At 38.4% G+C, this 10796-nt stretch overlaps 1 non-coding gene across 1 annotated transcript; it reads right to left on the minus strand.

Annotated features, from left to right (window-relative positions):
• Positions 1–10249: 10249 nt before the first annotated feature.
• LOC120109298 lies at positions 10250–10355 on the minus strand. The gene has a single exon (XR_005510244.1). It is a non-coding gene; the product is annotated as a small nucleolar RNA R71 (small nucleolar RNA).
• Positions 10356–10796: the final 441 nt, after the last annotated feature.

The following is a 10796-nucleotide window of genomic DNA, read 5'->3' on the forward strand; positions in this document are numbered from 1 at the left end:
GATAGTAAAACTCATTTACTTTCACTATTACATCCTCTACAATCCCCTTGGGGTACTTCACTGTCCTATCTGCTAAGGAAAGGGTAATATTTGTAGGCTTTAATTCTCCCAAACCTAATTTTTGGTACACATAGTAGGGAAGTAGGTTTACACTGGCTCCTAAATCTAATAGAGCTCTCTGGATGATCGTCTCTCCTATTTTTATTTCAATAGTTGGGCAACCAGGGTCTTTGAATTTCGGGGCAATCTGTTGTTGAATGAGAGATGAGGCTTGTGCAGCCATAACAGCTTGCCTAGGAATACTGGTTTTTCTTTTGACCGTGGTGAGGTCTTTCAAGAATTTTGTATAGGAGGGAATTTGTCTTATGGCATCGAGAAAAGGTATATTTATTTGAACAGTTTTAAAGACTTCCATGATTTCATCAAAGTTAGATTGTTTCTTGGAGTCCTGAAGTCTACTGGGAAAGGGAACCTTGGGTTTATATGTTTCTATGGGTTCTTTCCTCTTTTCCGGTTTGTCCTGTTCTTGACCCCTCTTCTGAATAGGGTTCTTATCGGATTCAGTTTTATTTTCTTTTTCATGTTCAGGAAGTTGGACTTTATTGTCCACTTACTTGCCAGACCTTAAAGTGGTAATTGCCTGGACTTCATAGGTCGGATTTCCATTAGAATTGATTTGATACTGACCTACCTGACCTTGATTTTGTTGTCTACTAGGGTTAGGCACTGGTTGACTAGGTAGTTCACCTTTCTTCCTATCCCCTAGAGAGTTAGCTATTTGGCTCAGACTAACCTCAAGTTTTGCAATTGCTTGCGCATGGAATTGGTTAGTTTGGGCTTGGGCTGTATTGGTCTGTTGTTGTTGCTTGATAAAATCTTGTTGTTGTTTCATCATATTAGCCATCATGGTTTCTAATTGTGAAGGTTGCTGTGGGATAGGGGCATTATAAGGCGGTACAGATGGAACCAAAGGTTGGTTCATTTGTGGTGGACCTATCCTGGAGAAGTTGTTCTGAAAACCTGGTGGACCACCTTGATGCTGAATAGGTTCATTTTGCTTGTATGAGAAATTTGGGTGGAACCTATTATCAGGGTGATAAACTGGGCTGAACGAGTTGGGAGTGGGCTTCTTAAAGGCACTATATGAATTTAGAGCATTTGCTTGCTCGGCCTTTATGGTGGGCAGATTAGGGCAGCACTCCACTAGATGCTCAGGACTGTTACACAAAACACACAAACTATATGACTCGTGATCCACTTTCATGACGGGATTTGACTCTTTGTATGAACTCGAACTAGTGGAAACAGTGAAAGCATCAAACTTTTTACTTAAGTTGTTCATTCCAGTCACCAGATTGGACATAACATATTTGAGTTCTGGGTCTGTTTTCATTTCATAATTACCTGGTTTTCTAGACCCGAACTCATCTCTATTTACTTCCTCACCACAGCTACTCCAATTTTGGGCGTTCTCGGCTAAGTCAACAAGAAATTCATAGGCTTGATCCGGGGTTTGGTTCATGAACCTACCCTTGTGCATGGACTCAATCATGTTTCTATGTGCCGGAGTTAGTCCTTTATAAAAAAAATGTACTAGATCAGCCTTGTCAAGCCCATGGTGCGGGCACTTGACTAACAGATCATGGAATCTTTCCCAAAGTTGGGAAAATTCCTCCTCAGATTTGCCTCTAAAAGTTCTTATGGCATCCTTAATTTTTTCAGTCTTTACCATAGGATAGAACTTAGCCATGAACTTCTTAGATAGTTGTTCCCATGATGTGATGGAATTTGAAGCAAGGGAATACAGCCATGCAGCAGCACGATCCTCTAAAGTCATGGGAAACAACCTTAATTTAATACCCTCTTCATCTAAGTTTTGGTTTCTAAACGTTTGACAGACTGTCAAAAATTTGTTCAGATGAATGTAGGGTTGTTCACTCTCGAACCCATGAAACTTGGGTAATATGTTTATTGTTGCAGCCCGAATCTCGAATTGGGCTGCATTATTGATTGGTAATACTATGCAAGTAGGGGGACTAGCAGATGCGGGTGCGAATAATTCATTCAGGGTTCTAATATGTTCACCCATTATAGAGATCGACGGTTGGTTTACAGTTCGCAGGTTATGATGAAAAGTTCTGTCAATCTCAGGATCAAATGGGGTTAACTTATCCCTTAATGACCTTCTACCATGCATACATTTTCCACAACTTAATTAGACTCAATTTTTTTTAAACGAAATCCTAAAAGATAAAAAGAAGGGCTAGACCAAGATGACCACAATCAACACCACACAACAATTTGACCCTATTAGTCTTAGAGCTAAGTGAGGTTTAGTAGGTTCTTAAATCTAGTTGCATAGAGACTTATCAGGTTAAAAAAAGTTCCTAAAATTCTCTCTAGATTAGACAGCTCCTAATCTCCCTTTCAGATTAAGCTTGAGCTTACCAGTTAAGTGATCCAGTAACCAGTGACCAGGAAAGTCCCGGAGTGTGCAGTGGTGCCAGAAGGGATACACCGATACCACAATACCCGTAACAGTTCTCACTGTTGTAAAACTTTTCTAGACATCACCAATTACTAAATCCTCACTGGAGTGGCTTTCAGCCGCTTCTTTCCAAGAGCCTAATTGAGCTCGAAAACCCTAAGGCCGACGTCTAATTTGATTTTAATTTAATTTGGCTTAGGATAAGTATGCAAGGTGGTGATTTTTGGGCTAAGGACAGGTAATGACTTTCCGACCTTATCTTGTTAATGGGTTTTGCCCTTAATTACTTTATGCAAATGCTTAATACTAAATACAGCAAATAATCAATATTTTTTTTTTAAAGTTTATGCAATGTCATTAGGTTGTACTGATTAAATGAGCAAGCAATTTTTTTTTATTTTTTTTTATTTTTCTTAATTTTTAATTTTAATTTTATGTTGTTTTTTTTTAAATTTTTAATATAGGAATAACTTGAATGTAAACTAAAACTAATCCTTATGCGTCAGTCAATCTCCGAATGCCCGTTGAATAAGCTCTGGAGATTACTCCGTGAGGAGTCCCAATAGAGGTATGATCACCTCGGGGGATTGCACCCTATCAATTACTAGCAAAAATAATATTTTTTTGAATTTAATTAATTTTTTTTTACTTTTTTTTTTAAATTTAAATTTCAAATTTCGAATCACAGAATTCAAATTTTGAATTTAAATTTTTGAATTCTTGAAATTTTTTTTTTTTAAATTTTTTTTTTAAATTTTTTTTTTACTTTCTTTTTTAGAAAACTTTAATTACGAATTTCAAATTTCAGAATTTAATAATTACGAAATTACTAACTAGAAATTATCAAAATAAGAAAAATTAATAAAAATAAAAATAAAAACTTACTACCGGAGTGCGTTCACTCCGGGCATCTAAAATCCAATTTGATCTTCGTGATCGTTCTTGCTTCTCGATTTGCCTCCCCGGCAACGGCGCCAAAATTTTGTTCGTCCTTTCCTGCCTACCTAAAAATACGCTAGACAGATCATTGTTAGAACCGACGAACAAAGTTTAAATTTAAATTTCTCTTACCTGGTTTACTCGAAGAATAGTGATTGTAAGAGGTCGATCCACAGGGAGGCGATTGGAGTTGCTTAAAAATAAAAACGTTCACTCGGATTCAAAATCGAGTTTTTGAATGATCAAAGGAAAGCATTACGTCGGGGATGTTGATAGATTCTCTAGTCTACCGGAGAACGATTTTTAATTGAAATTAACAGAAAGACAGTTACTTAAATTTGAAAAGCATTTATTTAATTAATCAAAGAAGAGTTTTTTTTTTTGCATAAATTAAAATGGATGACAACAGTGCTTAGGGAGATTGAAGCCTGGAACATAGACTGCATGAAAGAAGATTTCATAAATTGCAACTAAAACGAGAATTTTTGAATGCATAAAACAAACTGCAGGAATTAAACTTAACCTAAAACATGAATTGCATAAAAGAAAAATTAATGGATTGCATTAAAAGATTTCATAAAAAGAAAACAGAAATTAACTTGAACCTAGAACAGGGATTGCATGAAAGAAATTTTGCTAGATTTCATAAAAATAAATTGATTACAAAGGTAGAAATGAAGATTGGTGGCTTGATGCTGCCTTTCTTCTGCAAATAAAATAAAGAAAAGAAATAACAAAAAATCAAAAAGAACACTTCTCCCTTTCTCTCCCACGGTGGAACAACATAAAATATTATTTTTTCTTTCTTTCTTCTCCAAACGAACAGAGCAATGCTCTGTTTCTTTTTTCTTTCTTCTCTCCCACCGAGCTCTCTCCTCTCTTGGTTCCCACCCCAAACCGAGCACACCCCTCTTCTCTTCCTCCTTCTCCTTTTATAGCCGCGGACGGACGCCTGATGCAGAAGGGAAATGGCAGACGCGGTGAGGACACGGGGAGGAGTCGATCACGGACGCAATCCGGGCGCTGGGAGCAGGCTGGATCGCTGATCACGGGCGGAAGCTTCGTGGACGGCTGCTGGCACGCGATCTCGGCTTGCATCCCGGCTGGAGCTGGGAGGAATCGCGGAGATGGCTTGGAGGATTTGGAAGGCGATCCGAGATCGATGGGAGGACGCCGTGGAGGCTGGGATTTCCTTCTTCGGGTGCTGGGATTTCGGGATCACGGAAGGAAGGCGTCGATGCCGGGGAGGACATGGATGGTCGGGATGCGGCTACGGGAGGAAGAAGAATGCGGACGGGCTGATCATGTAGGCAAGGAAGGAAGGCACGGATACAAGGAATCTATTTTGCTGGGAGGGGGGATTTGATGCTGGATCTTGCTCGGAAAGCTCAAATGGAGAAGGAACGGGGACCACGAATGGCTGGGATGTCGCTTCGGCTTGGAATGGAAGGTTGCAACGCTGGTTGGGACGGATTGCAAATGGGATTCGCTGGAGTCTCCTGGGATCGCACGGAGTGACTTGCTGGTAGGTGGCTGGCACGGATGAGGGGCATTCATGGCTTGGATGCGCCGTGGAAGATGGATACGGACGGGAGATGGGATGCTAAAAATGGACGCCAGTGGACTCTTGGGCTGTTGGGATTTGGATCACGGGTCACCTGTTCTGACTGGAGGTCAATTGCAAGTTTCAAGTCATGGGTCACCCGACCCCATAGTTATGATATGACCAAATTAGATTTGCCCAAAAATTCTTTTCCAAAAGCACAAATAAAATGGACCCGATTCGGACCCGAACCTGACTCGGACCCGACTCGATCTTCAACCGGGTCGGATCTGGGAAGGGATCCTTCTTTAGTCAAATTTGAACTCAATGTGCATTTTATTTCTAATTTATGAAAATATGTGCCAAACCCAAATATAATATTAATCCAGTAAATTTATCATTATCGGTTGCAATAATACTAATTTAGGTGACATGTGGGTCGCACTTTTGTGCTCTCATCACACCCCCCAACTAGCTTATTGCTAGTCTCTAGCAATTTAGTGCGAAAATGATAAAATAAGAGTGCAAAAGTGTAAGATAAATACTCATTTTCGTAGAGCATTACGATTGCACTTAGCACGTGCAACAAGCCGTTAAACCCCTAGGTTACCCTAGTGGACGAGTGTTGTCTCGTGAGGGTTTGCAGTGAAGTTACCCACAAACTTCAATCCCAAAATAAAATTTATTTTATGAAATGAAAGTCTAATTTCAAGTACATAACTGATAAGAATTTCAAAAGCACACAAGGTTTTAATTACTAAGTAGCCCAAATTCTAGGTTAGTATGCAATTTAAGTTGAAGTCATTAAGTTTTCCGTTAGAGAGTTGTAAAACTTATTTATACTTGAGTGCTCAGTGAAGTTTGGACCATGCACAAGCTAAGGTTTTGGATCTCCAAAATATCGCTAATATTAGTAGTTTCCAAGAATTGGTCGGACAAGACCTATTTGCTGATTCAAAATCATCTTTTCTGCAGGATTTCGAGAGCTGTGGATGTTTACTTTAATACCTCATGGGCTTTATCTGTGATATTCCAGTTTACTCGAATTTTTACAACGATGGCTTTCACACTATTGTCTTTCTTAAGGTCAATATACATTTTTTTTGTGTGTTTTTTTTTGTTTTTTTTTTGTTTTTTTTTTTGCATTAAAGGGAAATGATAATGTATATATTGTGCACTTTTACTCCTGTGATGATTCCTCCATGTAGCGAGCAATTAGTCGACAATTCTCACACCAGTTGGCATGAGGTGTCGGGCATCAATACTCCCCTACGGACCTATGCTCGGGTTCCATGGTAGAATCAGCAATGATTGGTTGTTTGGAACTCTTCTAATTTACCGTACCACTATTCCACAAGAACACATATCCAGATGTAGACTTTCTATCATCAATATCAGTCATGAAATCTGAATCTGTGTATCCTTCTACCTTTAACTTTGATGATCCTCCAAAAACCAAGAACAAATCTTTAGTTCTTCTCAAGTATTTAAGAATGTTCTTCACAGCTGTCCAGTGCTCTTCGTCTGGATTCGACTGATATCTGCTAGTGACACTCACGGCAAGGGCTATATCAGGTCGTGTACACAACATGACATACATGAGACTCCCTATTGCCGAAGCATAAGGGATCCTGCTCATGCGTTGAATCTCTTCAGATGTGTTGGGGCACATCTTCTTGGAGAGATGAATCCCATGCCTAAGGGATAATAGACCCCTCTTGGAGTTTTCCATACTGAACCTCTTCAGTACTTCCTCTATGTACATTTTCTGTGATAGGCCAAGCATCCTTTTAGATCTATCTCTATAGACCTTAATCCCCAAAATGTAGGATGCTTCCCCATGGTCTTTCATGGAGAACTCTTTTGATAACCAGACCTTGACCGAAGTTAGCATGGAAATATCATTTCCAATCAGTAGGATGTCGTCTACGTACAGTACGAGGAACACGATAACACTCCCACTAATCTTCTTATAAACACACGATTTCTCTTCATTTTTGATGAAATCAAATAATTTGATTGCATCATTGAAACGAGTGTTCCAACTCCGAGATGCTTGCTTTAGTCCATAGATGGACCTTTGCAGCTTGCAGACTTTGTGATCTCCATCACTGGAGGTGAAACCCAAAGGCTGCTCCATATAAATATCTTCATCAAGATATCCATTCAGGAAAGCAGTTTTCACATCCATCTGCCATATTTCATAATCATGAAATGCTGCAATAGCAAGCAATGTTCGAATGAATTTCAACATGGCTATAGGTGAAAAGGTCTCCTGATAGTCAATGCCTTCGCGCTGACTATATCCTTTCGCCACTAGCCTTTCCTTATAGGTCTCTACCTTTCCATCCGAACATATCTTCCTTCTATAGATCCATTTGCATCCAATAGGTACTATACCTTCTGGTGGATCTACTAAGGTCCAAACTTGGTTGGAATATATGGAGTCCATCTCTGACTTCATGGCTTCCAGCCATTTCTCGGAATCGATATCAGATATCGCCTCGTTGTAGGTATTGGGATCCTGTACATGTTCCCTATCTCCCATGAGGAACATTTTCTCGGTATCCTCTACTAGTATACTTTAGTATCTATCAGGAGGATGGAAGATCCTACTTGATCTACGAGGTGGAGGAGGTACTACGTGTACTGGTGATAAGTGCTGATTAATCTATAATTTAATATTCTTTTTCCAGCACTTATCAATGTTCTTAAACGGATAACTACTTGTTTTACCATGAAATTGAATAAACAATGAAATAAATTTAAATTATGGTAAGAGGTAAATAATACTTTTCTTAAAACAGACTCTGAATTTGTCTCTCTTCTGGTTGAGATCTTTCATAAAAATATATAAGGAGGAGATTGTGTTGACCCGAATTATTAACCTGATGGAGTTGCAATCAAGCTAAGGGTATAATTCAATGGGCTTTGGTCCTGGTTCGATTGAAAGTTATAATTATATGGAAAAATATTTGATTAACCCTTTTATTAAGTCACGGTCTGATCTGGTTGAGTTCAATCTGAAGCGGTATAGTAAGAATTAAATGTCATTGGGCTCGAGAACAAATTCAAGCAAATCAACAATCATAACCCACCTCAAACCCAAAGTCAATTCCCAACCAATGCCTTGCGTGCCTTCATATAAAATTTATAATTTTAAAATAAAAAAATAAAAAATAATAATAATAATAAATAATAATAATAAAATAATAAAATAAATAAAAATAATTTCGGGAAGAATTACTGAAAACACTGTTCATATGAACAGTATCCCGTGAAAACACTGTTCATATGAACAGTGTTTTTACAAATATATATATATATTTATGTATATATATAAATCAAATAATAAATAAATTAATAAATAATATCCACTGTTTATCTTCTTCTTCCCGATATCCCACTGTTTATCTTGCATAAAATATTTTACATAGATTGATCTATTTCATCGAATCCAACACCTGTGGTTTGGAGGAGATATTCATGTGACATCGATTTCATGTTTAATGACTTAATGATCAGATGCATCATGCTAGGTTAGACAGGTCATGCTTATCGTAAGAGTAGATGGTTTGTGCTAGACTTAGATGATTCATGCTGGGAATTAGTTATAATTTTCTTTTGTGATTGCTTTAGCTTGTAGTCGGAAGCAATCAAGTCTTACATACAACTCAATCATTGAAAGCGTCACGGATATAAATCTATCGGTGGAATCTAGCCCAAACACCTCTCTCCATAGATAATTCATACTACTACACCCATATTAATGATTAGTTTTCATCATTTACTCTAGCTTATCCCCTTTGAAGTAATTATTTAATTAGGAAAAATAACTTGTCTCCAATCCCTGTGGACTGACACCCGTAATCACTATCCTACAGGATACGTGCTATTGCGTGGTTTATTTTTGAAATTGAAATAACCGATCAATTTTTGGCGCCGTTGCCGGGGATTGCTAGCATAGTTATTTTTCTTATTAAAAAAAATTATTTAAAAATTAAAAAAAAATTCTTTAAAAAAAAAATTTCTATTATTGTTACTTTTCTTATCTTCTTTTTCTCCCTTACTAATTTTTATTTATATTATTTGATCAGGAATCGAGGAAAAAAATCTGGGATGATCAAAAGGAGAACTGCCGGAAAAGAAATGCTGTAGAGGTTTGCAAAAAAAAAAAAAATTAAATTGCTGGGGAAATTCCCTTTGGTAACCTCTAAACTTTTCTTATTTAAATTAATTATTGGTTTGAAATTTTGTGGTGATTGTTTGATTTTAATTATAGTAAAATTGTGAATGCATGCTTGATACACATACACAAATCAATTTGCACATAGTAAGGGCAATCACCCCAACAAGATAAGAGCCGGATTTCATCACCGGACTCTTGCCCAACTTAGGTGAACTCAATCTCACATAGTGTCATCTTTAATTAAAATCAATTAGACGTTGGCCCCTAGGGACATTCGAGCTCAATAGGACGAAGATCACCGAAAGTTGCACCAATTTCGCTCTGTGGCTTAGTTGATGTCTAGGCAAGCTTTGTCCCTATAAGGGAGACAGTTCATCTGTTCGAGGCAAGTGGGTTTTAAGTGGGACCTTTGCGAACGCATCGTGACCCCTCCACTTACCTGGGAGCTTACCTGGTCAACTTGGTTCATTAGACCGGATTGGAGGCTTAGGTGCCCTCTTCAAACCAGTTAGGAGCTGTCTAGTGATTTTAGGACAAAGACTAGGATTGATATGCTTTTCTCTTTTATTGCATGCTTGATTGATCGAGTACTAGTGTATGCACGGTAGTCGTTCTAGAGTACAAAACCTATTACCTTTTGACCCTGAAATAGAACGAACCCTTAGGAACATTCGAGCTAAGATCAAAACATTAGGATCATCTCCACCTCTTAAGATGGCTGAAGAACAACCCAAACTCCTGAGGGAATATTTTACTCCCACTATTTACACTTCCCCATCTTGCATTCGATTACCTGAGGTAGCAGCTGTACAATATGAAATAAAGTCTAGTGTGATCCAAATGCTTCCATCTTTTTATGGGCTCACCAATAAAGATCCATATAAACACCTAGATGAATTCCTTGAGATTTGCACCACTGTCAAGATTCAGAATTTCACTGATGATGCTCTGAAACTTAGGTTATTCCCCTTCTCCCTTAAAGATAGAGCCAAACAATGGCTGAATTCTTTAGAAGCTAACTCAATTCGTTCTTGGGATCAAATGCAACAAGAATTCCTTAAAAAATACTTTCCCATAGGAAGAACGAACCAGTTTAGACGTGCCATTACAAGCTTCTCCCAAACTGAGAGAGAAGAATTTCATGAAACTTGGGAGAGATTTAGGGACCTAATCCGTAAATGCCCTCATCATCAAATACCTAAGTGGCAACTAGTGCAATGTTTTTATGACGGATTGACAGAACGAAACCGTCAGATGATCGATGCTACATGCGGGGGCACTTTTATGCTTCAAAATGAGCATGAAGCATGGAAATTATTTGAAAATCTTAATAAAAACTCCCTCCACCATGCTTCATGTTCTCGTCAAGCACCCCCGAGTTCTCAAAGAAAAGGGACCATTTGTGAAATAAGTCATTCTATGGACCTGTCTAGCAAGGTAGATGCATTGTCCCATAAGATTGACCAACTGATGATAGGTGGGCATTACATGAACTCTTCCCAAGCACAAGTGTGTACTATTTGTTCTAGCCCATCCCACCCTATTCATGAGTGCCCTTCAGCGCCCCAATTCCCCGAACTCGTGCAAGAACACATCAATGCTGCTCAAACACTGCCTAGACCGGGTAATGACCCATT

Source organism: Phoenix dactylifera, unplaced genomic scaffold (genome assembly GCF_009389715.1).
Source record: "Phoenix dactylifera cultivar Barhee BC4 unplaced genomic scaffold, palm_55x_up_171113_PBpolish2nd_filt_p 002000F, whole genome shotgun sequence".
Lineage (NCBI taxonomy): Eukaryota > Viridiplantae > Streptophyta > Magnoliopsida > Arecales > Arecaceae > Phoenix > Phoenix dactylifera.